Genomic DNA, 10,416 nt, shown 5'->3' with positions numbered 1-10,416 from the left:
GCGGTCCCACCAAGCATGACACCCACCTGGACACCCTAAGGTAGCAACTGATGACATGCACAGGCCTGGCCACTGGCAGAATGATGAAATCTGGAACCATCACTTTCAAAGCAGGAAAGACCAGAGAGATCCAGGAATCCTATCTTCTAATTTTACAGATGAGAAAACAGAGGGTCAGAGAATTTAAATAACTTGCTTTAAGGTCATACATCTTTGCATTAGCTGACTTTGGATTTAAATTTAAGTTCTTGGGAAGCAGATGTGGCTCAACTGATAGAGCATCCACCTACCATATGGAAGGTCCAGGGTTCGATACCCAGGGCCTCCTGGCCCATGAGGTGAGCTGGTCCATGTGCAGTGCTGCTGTGTGCAAGGAGTGCCATGCCATGCAGGGCGTCCCCCACGTAGGGGTGTCCCATGAGCAAGGAGTGTGACCCACATGGAGAGCCGCCCCGTGAGACAAAAGTGTAGCCTGCCCAGGAGTGGCACTGCACACATGGAGAGCTGACACAGCAAAATGATGTAACAAAAAGAGACACAGATTCCCAGTGCCACCTGACAAGAATGCAAGCGGGCAAGCGGATACAGAAGAACATACAGCACATACAACGAATGGACACAGAGAGCAGACAAGGGGGTGGGGGAGAGAGAAAAAAAAAAATCTCTGCTCTGTGTCTCACCACTTGGCTTTTTGTTTTGGGGACTGTATGGCTAACTTTTATCTGTCCTTCACTCTATTGACAGCTGCTTTTGCAAAGGCAATAAGGAAATGTTACCCCTCCCAGAACAAATTGCATTTTGAGAGAAGACTAAGATTTTTAAAATATAATTTAGAATATAGGAGTTGTGAAATTTCAGGCATTAGTAAAACAGTGAGGGAAGATGTTTTCCCTATTGTTTTGTTGCTTTTTGCCTGTTTATTTTATTTTTACTTAAAAATCTAGGTATATAGCAGCTATTTACCTAGAATTATAACGGGTATATATATGATCAGAATACCTGCCTTCCATGTTGTGCTTTTATAGTTGACCTAGGTTGTGAAGTTCACACACTTTTGATGTTACAAGGCACGTAAAGGCTGATGTATGAAAATGCCCTGTAAAGTTCCCACAAAATGCTCCAATAACTTCAACAGGCAACTCACTTCTCTGAAAGTGGCCTCTTCTCTCTTCAGACAGACAGGTTGGGAAGTTACTCCTTGTAAAGGACCCAAGGCTCTCTGGAGTGTCTACCTGTGATGTCTACTTGTTTCTAGTTCACAAAGGATAAACCTACATCCTCTGCCACAGCATAACCCTACAGATGCTTGACAATAGTGGCCAAGCTACCTTATCCTTAAAACAAGAAGTTAGAAAACTGATGTGGGACCATAATCAATTCTCAGAAAAATATGCATTGCCCAAACAAACAAATAAGGCAGAATTGTGTGTGTGTGTGTGTGTGTGTGTGTGTGTGTGTGTGTTGGATATTGTGAATGAAGGAGTGGGAACTAGCAAGGAAGTAATAGTGACAAATTTTGGTTACTGTTGACTTTGGCTAGCTTTTATAAAGGTGAATGAGGAAGTTATCTAAGACATCTGTCTTCTCAAGTTGAATGTTAGTCATGATAACACCAATATCATCAAGCTTTGGGGGACAGCAAGATATTTTTAAAAATCTAGTTAATCTCAGAACTTATCCTAATATCTATAGTTTAAACATTTGTCATCTTTCTTGAAACTAGCTGAAGGTAATTTTGGAATTTTCACTAAAACCAAATAATATGGGCTACAACTCTGAGAGGCAGGGGTGGAATTGGTATTATGTCTTCTTTAAAATGTAAGTCTATGAAAAGGCTTCTCCTCTTCTCTCTCTATCCTTTCAATTCATGTTCCATCAAGGTGTACCACAAAAGGAATATAATAAAAATGTCTATTCTATCATGGTAGAAACAAATTGTTACAGAGTGTAGAAACTGTATTTTAAAAGAGTTTTGCACCTGAGTACATTTTTTTTTTACAAGTTCTGTTGAAACTTCTATTATATCAAGAAAACATATTTTATTATCACTAGTACAAACAGGGTGACTCAGTTGATTTGGGGCTGAGGACTGATACCTTATTCTTAGTATTTGCCCCTGCAGGTGGTTTTCGTGCTTTTGTGAAGTCTTTTGATAGTCTATGTGAAATGTCTTATCTTAGAGATGAAGCTTTCCATAATTCCAGAGAAGAAATGAACAGTCCACACCTGGTGCTTATGTCTGGTCTTCCTACTCAGCTTACCTGGAATGAGAGCACCTGCCACATCTCTGATTTGCATGGAGCCAGAGAGCTCCATGGGAACCAGAACATGAACCCTGTCCAGGTTTGAGGTTTAGACAAATAGTAACAGAAATGTCTGATGAATTGGGAGCAAGAACACAAAAGATGCCAGATTACAAGGAGGGAGAATGCGTAGTAGAAGGATAATCACCACAAGTGAGGAAGGAGCTGGGCACAGTAGGCTGGGCTCTAGCAGAGAAACCCATTTCTAGTCTTGCAGGTAGTATCCTTGGAAAGTTGCTAATAGCAAGTAGTTGCATGAGCCCACAATAGGTTTGAAAATTTGATGACTTGGTTATATTGTTACATTATTGGCATATATTGAAACATGCTTCTAAATTCCCAGAAGTAAGAATATGCAGCTTAGGTAGAAAGCTTGACTATGGATCAATTTTGGATTGGGTGGCCATGGCCCAGGGATATGGCTGGTGGCTTGGCTGTGGGCACTGGGGGAATGCTGTAAGCTGAGGCACCAATCCAATTTGGATCAATTACATCAGTTAATATCGGTGTTAATGTTAAAGACATATTGTTTTGACTAGGCAAAATATTCACATGGCTTAAAAATTATAGATGTACAAAACAATATTGATATACATATAGATACATACACATAACATTTTCTCTCTCTCTTCCCCCCTTTTCTTCCCTTCCCTGCTCTGCCTGCCCTTCCTCTACTAATATTTTTCCTCTCCAGAGTCAACACTTTTTATTATTTCTTATATATCCACCCAGAGATATTCTATGCAAAGATAAGTAAATAAGAGATATTATATCCTCTTGTACTCTTTTTTACACCTCTGTTTTATACCTTGATATTTTCTCATATCTACCAATTATAACATGTTTTAACTTGTGAAAAAACTGCTGCGTAAGAGGATGTTAAAAACATTATCTAAAATAAACCATAAAATTATCTATGGATTGTCACTTTTCTAAGCTGTTTTTATAACCCTGTATAACTTAGAGTTAGCTTGTTACCTTTGAACTGAGGCTTTGTTTACAAAGATTTTGCCATAGATTGGATAGATCCCCCCGCCCCCCACTGTTGGCATCTCATTTTACTAAGGAAAATGATGACTTCATTCAGCATGTATTAACATAATTTAATCTTGTCAATGATGGCTTTCAAAAGGCTTAATGTAACAACTCATTATTTGCTATATTCTTCTCTTTGTTATATCACTAACAACTTTTAAATGTAATAAATGTCATGTACTATTTCTCAATAACTTTAGAAGATATTCCAGTTTCAATAACTCTATAAGAATTCTCTATCATAACAAACTATATTAGTATTTAATTCTTGCCATTTTAAATAATCCAGTATAACAAAGTTATTTATATCTATATAGTTGTAGATATATATATACATATATCCTGGAATCTGTGTAGTTTTAGGATATTTGGTAGTTTGATGCCTCTAAAAAGTTTTGTTGTCCAATCAGGTTTAATTCTCCACTCTTCCAGGTGAGCACAGATTTGAGTAAAAACTAGCCCTGATTATCACATTATTCCTTACTGAATATCTATCATGGATGATGTGATGGTTTGAAACTGTATGTACCCCAGAAAACCATGCTTGTAAAGCAAATCCTTTTTGTGAGTGTGAACCCATGATAAGTAAGACCTTTTGATAAAGTTACTTCCATTAAGGGGTAGTCCAGGGTGGGTCTTAATCCTCTTACTGGAGTCCTTTATAAGAAAATAAAATTCAGACAAAGAGAAAGAAAGCCATGGAAGCAAGAAGCCAAAAATAATGAAACCCGGAAGAGAAGGGAGATGCTGCCATGTGCTTTGTCATGTTTCAAAGGAGTTCAGGATCACTGCCAGCTGGTCTTCATTAGGAAAGCATTGTCTTAGGAGAGGAGGTGGCTCAAGTGATTGGGTGCCTCCCTCCCACATAGGAAGTCCTGGGTTCTGTTCCTGTGCCCCCTAAAGAGAAGACAGACAAGAGAGCAGACAGGAGAGCATACAGAGAATGCAAACAATGGGGGTGGGAGAGCGGGGTGTGAGGGAGAAATAAATAAATAAAAATAAATCTTTTTTTTTTAAAAGCATTGTCTTGATGATGCCTTGATTTGGACATTCTCGTGACCTCAAAACTTTTAGCTTGTAAGCTAATAAATTTTCATTATTAAAGCCAAATTATTTTATGGTATCTGCTTTGAGAAGCTTAGCAAACTAAGATTTATCAGCATAAAATATTTCAGCCTCCTTATATTTTCTATAACGTATTTATCAAAAATGGTGTCTGCTAGTGACACATTAAATATCTTTATTAACACAGACCAAGTATAGAGTTTGGTTTCACAATCTGACAGGTTGGCTCTTGGGTTTTTAAAAACCATAGATCAGAATGGAAGCAAGAACCTTATTTAACCATGTGATTTATCTGTTCTGATAAGGTAAATCCCATGAGCTTTTTAAAGCAAAGAAGTGTAGAAAGATACAAAGGAAGAGATTTCTTTGCTACAGTTTTTTCATAGGCATTCCTCTTCAGAGAGGAGTTAAGTGCAAAGACGCTGAAGCCAGAATGCTTGGGTTCAAATACTCTACTTACTGTGACTCTGACCAAATTACATAACCTCCTATGCTTCAGTTTCTGCATCTATAAAATGGCAACAATAATAGCATGAGCCTCACAAAGTTGGCATAAGGATTAAATGAGTCAAAATACATAAAGTACAAAAAGTAGTTCTTGGCACATATATATCCTATAAAAATGTTCACTGAACTCTCCAAGGAGCTGTATAGAATTGCTTGCTGAAGGACTGCATGAGGGGAGAATCAATCCATTGGCTCCCTATCTTCTTGATAAAGAGCTACCCCATGGGGTGATAACCCCCTTGTACTTCCACATTTGTGCATATGTCATGATGGCTAAGCAGTATCTCATAGGCATTCCACACAGGCAGAGAAGTTCAATAACCACAAAGGAAGAGAAGTGAGTTACAACTGAGGCAAGTTTACACCTGTGAGCAGCTAGTTGCCATAGCAATAGCTGGAGTAAAAAGATGCACCATAAAGTAGAAAGGTTGTGAGGTTTAGGTATAAAACACATCTGATACACAGGTAATGGCAGAGAAATAAGTAGTAAATTAACCAAGAAAAGGAAAAAACACACAATAAAGAAAGAAAAAACTTCAGAATGAAACTCATCTAAATTAGAAAATCCTTTTTTTAAATATCACAGAGGAAGAATAGCTGGTTGACAAAGATGTGTGTATGTGAAGGGGTGGCAGGGGGCTGCAGCAGAGCCTTAGACTGATTAAGTAATGACCAAAGCACTAATGATTCCTTGAATAGGTCAGGATGTTGATGATTCTGAATGAAAATACTTATTTTTAAAAAGTCATATAATGGTATAAATGACTCCTTTTTTTATGAGCAGGTCTGATGATTTGAAACTGTATGGATTCCAGAAAATTATGTTCTTAAAGCTAATCTATTCCTGTCAGTGTAAGCCTACTGTGGGTTACTTCAATTAAGGAGATTTCAGTTAAGGTGTGACCCAGGGTGGGTCTTAATCCTCTTACTGGACTCCTTTATAAACAGGATGAATACAGAGAGAGACAGAAGGCCACAGAAGCAAGAAGCTGAAAGCAATGAAATCTGGAAGAGAAGACGGAGACCAGCAGACACTGCCTTGTGCCTTGTCACGTGATAGAGGAGTCCAGAATCACCGGCAGCCAGGGTTCAGGGAGAAAGCATTGCCTGGTAATAACTTGATCTGGACATTTATTTCAGCTTCAAAACTGTAACCTTGTAACCTAATGAAGTCCTATGTTAAAAGCTAACCTATTTTACGACATCTGCTTGAGCCGCTTTAGCAAACTAGGACAGGTTTGAATAAAGAGGAGGTATTAGAAGGGCAGGTACACAGGAGAGGCTGGGTGATGGTAGAAAAAATTCACCTACATCCAATTTGCATATACAGGAATACAATTGTTATGACCTGAGTTGTGTCCCCCAAAAAGGTATGTCCCAAGCTTAACCTCCACTTCCATGAATGTGACCCTTTTTGGAATAGGATTTTTGAAGATGCTACTAGTTAAGAAAAGACCAAACTGGATTGCGGGGTAGGGGTTAACCCAAATCCAACATGACTGGTGTTCTCATAAGGAGGAAATTTGCACACGCACACACACACACAGATGGCCATGTGATGAGGCAGAGATTGAGTTATGCCACAAGACAAGGAACATCATGAGTGGCCGGCCTCCGCCAGAACCTTATACTTACAGACTTCAAGGGAGAGGAGGCATGGCTCTGCCAACACCTCGATTCAGACATTTAGCCTCCAGAACTGTGAGACAATACATTTCTGCTGCTGTAAACCACCCAAAGTCCCCACCACCTAGTTTGTGGGTACTCTGTTATGGCAGTCCTAGGAACCCAAGACAAATATGTATAAAGCAGCACAGACTGACATATATGTATACACCACTGCATTATCTCCTGAACTTTGAATCCAGTGACTCTGGGGCCACTTAGTTCTCCCTTAGTCCTTGAGACGATCCCCACTGTGTGAGGAGAAGGCAGCATTATGCCCTCTGCAGTGTGGGGTGTTTCCTCCTCACTTCCAGGCCTGTACAGAATCCTCTGGAGAGTTGGGAGCAGTGGCTAGACATGAACCAGGTGATCAGCAGCACTTCCTTCTCACTGGTCATTGTTCCTTTAACTACTAACGCTACTTTTACTTAAGTGTTGAAAGAAGTGAGGTAAGTGTTTTACATGCACTTTCTGATTTATTCCCAATAACAGCCCAATGGGGGTATAATCCATTTTCTGCAGATGGTGAAATAGGCAAAGAGAGGCTAAATAATACACCGAAGTCTCACAAAGTTAATAGAAGATGAAGGGGAAGTAGATGTGGCTCAAAATGATAAGGTCTCTTCCTACCATATGGGAGGACCTGGGTTCGATCCCTGGGGCCTCCTGGTGAAAAAGAAGAGAAAGTGTGCCTGTGTGGTGAACCAGTGCCTGTGTGGTGAGCCGAGTGCCCGCATGGTGAGCCAAGTGCCCTTACAGCGAGCTGAATGCCCATGTGGGTGCCTGTGCTGTGAGCCAAGTGCCCACGTGCTGAGATGAGCACCAGCACGAGTGCCTGTGTAGTTAGCCAGTGCCTGCGCGGTGAACCAGGGCCCATGTGAGTGCCTGTGTGGTGAGTCAAGTGCCCTTGTGGTAAGTCAAGTACCTGTGTGAGTGAATGTGGTGAGTAAGTGCCTGTGTGGCGAGCCAGTGCCCATGTGGTGAGCCTAGTGTCCGTGTTGCAAGCTGAGTGCCTGCGTGGAGAGCCAGTGCCGGCACAAGTGAGTCATGCAGTAAGATGATGACACAATAAAAAGAGAGACGAAGGGGAGAGCCAAGGTGAAGCACAGCAGAGACCAGGAACCGAGGTGGTGCAATTGACAGAGAACTTCTCTTCACATCGGAGATCCCCAGGATTGAATCCTGGTGAATCCTAGAGGAGAAAGATGAGAAGAGCAGACAAAAAGAGAAATAGATACAGAAGATCATACAGTGACTAGACACAGACAGCAAGAACAGCAGGGTGGGGGAGGGGAGAAGGAGGGGAAGGAAAAAAATTAAATAAAAATTCTAAAGAAAAAATCCTCTAAAAAAAATAGAAGACAAAGGGCTTGACCTGGAGATTCTCTAATTCTAAGTCTGGGACTTTTCCACAGCAGCAATATATCTCCCATAATTAATATGGGAAATTAACATACACATATACACATACATAAACACACACATACACACACATGAATTAAGTTATTCTAGAAATCTTCTGGAAGAGACAGTCCTAGTCTGTACTGTAACACTGTCTGCAATGACCAACTGGGATGTTAATAGGAAATGTTGCAGAGCTCCCGGAAAGGCTTCCTGGAAGCACCAGTGATCAGATAAAAATAACCTTTCCATTAATTCATTCATACATCCAAAAAGATACGCTGAGGATTGCAAACAGAACATTCACCTAGGTAGATTGTATTCCTGGTCAGAAAACAGGTCTCAATAAATTTAAAAGCAGTGAAGTGCATGTTCCCTTAACAAATGCAACTAAACAGGCATAATAACAGGAAGATCTCTGGAAAATAACCAAATCAAAAAATAAAATAAAATAAACAACACGCTTCTAACTAACCAATGTATAAAAGAAAAAAGAAAAAGGATAACCAGGAAACATTTTGAAGTGAATGAAAGTGAAAACACAAACTATAACAAAATTTGTGAGATACAGTTATAGTAATTAGAGGGAAATTTCTAGTACTGTAGAGAAACAGCCGTGAAGGCATCCTGACGACTTTGCAAGTAGCCACCCAGGACACTCCTTGATGGAATACCTGTGATCCTCCCAGAACACGGAACGGCAGGTAGTTCTCCTCCTGTGAGGAGCTGCCACATGGCTATTTCTCAGCCATTTCCCTATGTTGAAGGAAGTTGTCATGAAACAGTTTCTCATCTGCTTCTAACTTAGTTTCGTAAAGTTTCCATAAGATGTTACCACAGAACGAGAGGCTTAAATGACAGAAATGTATTTATTCTGTCACAGTTCTGGAGGCTAGAAGTCTGAAATCAGGGTGTCTGCAGGACTATGCTCCCTCTGAAGTCTCTAGGGAAGGATCTGCTCATGGCTCTCTCCTGGCTTCTGGTAGTGGTAGGCAAGCCCTGGCGCTCCTTGGCGTGTAGACAAATCACTCCAGTCTCTGTTCTGTCTTCACATGGCCTTCTCCTCTCTGTGTCTGTATCCAAATTTTCCTCTTCTTATAAAGGACCCGGTCATATTGGAGTAAGGCCCGCTCTGTGACCTCATCTTAACTAATTACATCTGCAAAGACCTTGTAGCAGCTTGATATAGTTATGAATTCCAAAAATAGATGTTGGATTTTGTTTGTAATCTGGTCTGTGCCTGGGCATGATTGAGTTATGATTAGGGCTTTGATTGAGCCATGTGATTAGGGCTTTGAGACTCACAGATAAAAACCATGGCAAAAGACAGACTTGAGCGTTTTTGATGTTGGAGTTTTGATGTTGGAGTTTGATGCTGGTCTTAAGCTGGAGCCCTGGGGAGAGAGACAGAGCCATTCCCTTGATAGTCATAGCTGACCTTGTGGAGAGAGACGAAGTCTAGAGAGCCTCATAGTCTACAGATGACCTTGGGGAGGAACAAAGGAGCTGAGCCCAGAGGAACCCAGGAAGCCTGAACCCTCACAGACATCAGCTGCCATCTTGCTCCAACACGCGAAAATAGACTTTGGTGAGGGAAGTAACTTACGCTTTATGGCCTGGTATCTGTAAGCTCCTACCTCAAATAAATATCCCTTTGGATGACTACTACAGACCTTATTTAGAAATAATGTCATGTTCAAAGGCACATATCTTTCTGGGGGACACAATTCAACCCAAACAGCTTCCCTGACTTCGGTGAGGTATGGGATGTTTTACCTTAGGGTACAATTTCAGACTATAAAACCACTGTTGGCTCCTGAGCAGGAGGGTGTCCCATCACTTGTGTTGTCTGTTATCTGGCCCCTTCTGTTTCAGTGTCATCCTGTGAAAAATGGAAGGCAGGGAACTGATACTATGTTGATCTTGCTTTAGCTGTCTATGTAGGTTGTAAACTAATTAAATCCCTTTGGGCTAATTGACTCCTTGCCAGCCCAATTTATAGAAGCATGGCAAGCCAACCTCCAGCTGCCAGTGTTGCTCCTCAGGGACCACCTGAGAGGATTAAATGCTTGCATTATAAGAAGAGAAAGCCCTCAGAACAATGATCTAAACTTATGCCCTAAGTAACTGAAGGAAAAAAAAAAAAAGTAAATTAAATCCAAAGCAAGGAGAAGGAAGGGAATAATAAAGAACAGAAATCAATCAAATAAAATAGAGAAAAAAGAGAAATAAAACCAACAGCTAATTCCTTGAAAAGAGCAACAAAATTTATATGCGAATAAATCTGACAACTTAAATGAAAGATAGATTTCTTAAAAGACAAACTACCAAAGCTCACTCAAGAAGAACAGATAACCTGAATAGCCTCAGAACTATAAGAAATTGAGTTCATAGTTTAAAATCTACCCAGAAAGAAAACTTCAGGCCGAGGTGGCATCTT

This window comes from Dasypus novemcinctus, chromosome 15, assembly GCF_030445035.2.
Source record: "Dasypus novemcinctus isolate mDasNov1 chromosome 15, mDasNov1.1.hap2, whole genome shotgun sequence".
Classification (NCBI taxonomy): Eukaryota; Metazoa; Chordata; class Mammalia; order Cingulata; family Dasypodidae; genus Dasypus; species Dasypus novemcinctus.
The sequence above is the reverse complement of the archived record's forward strand: the minus strand, read 5'-3'. Positions refer to the sequence as shown.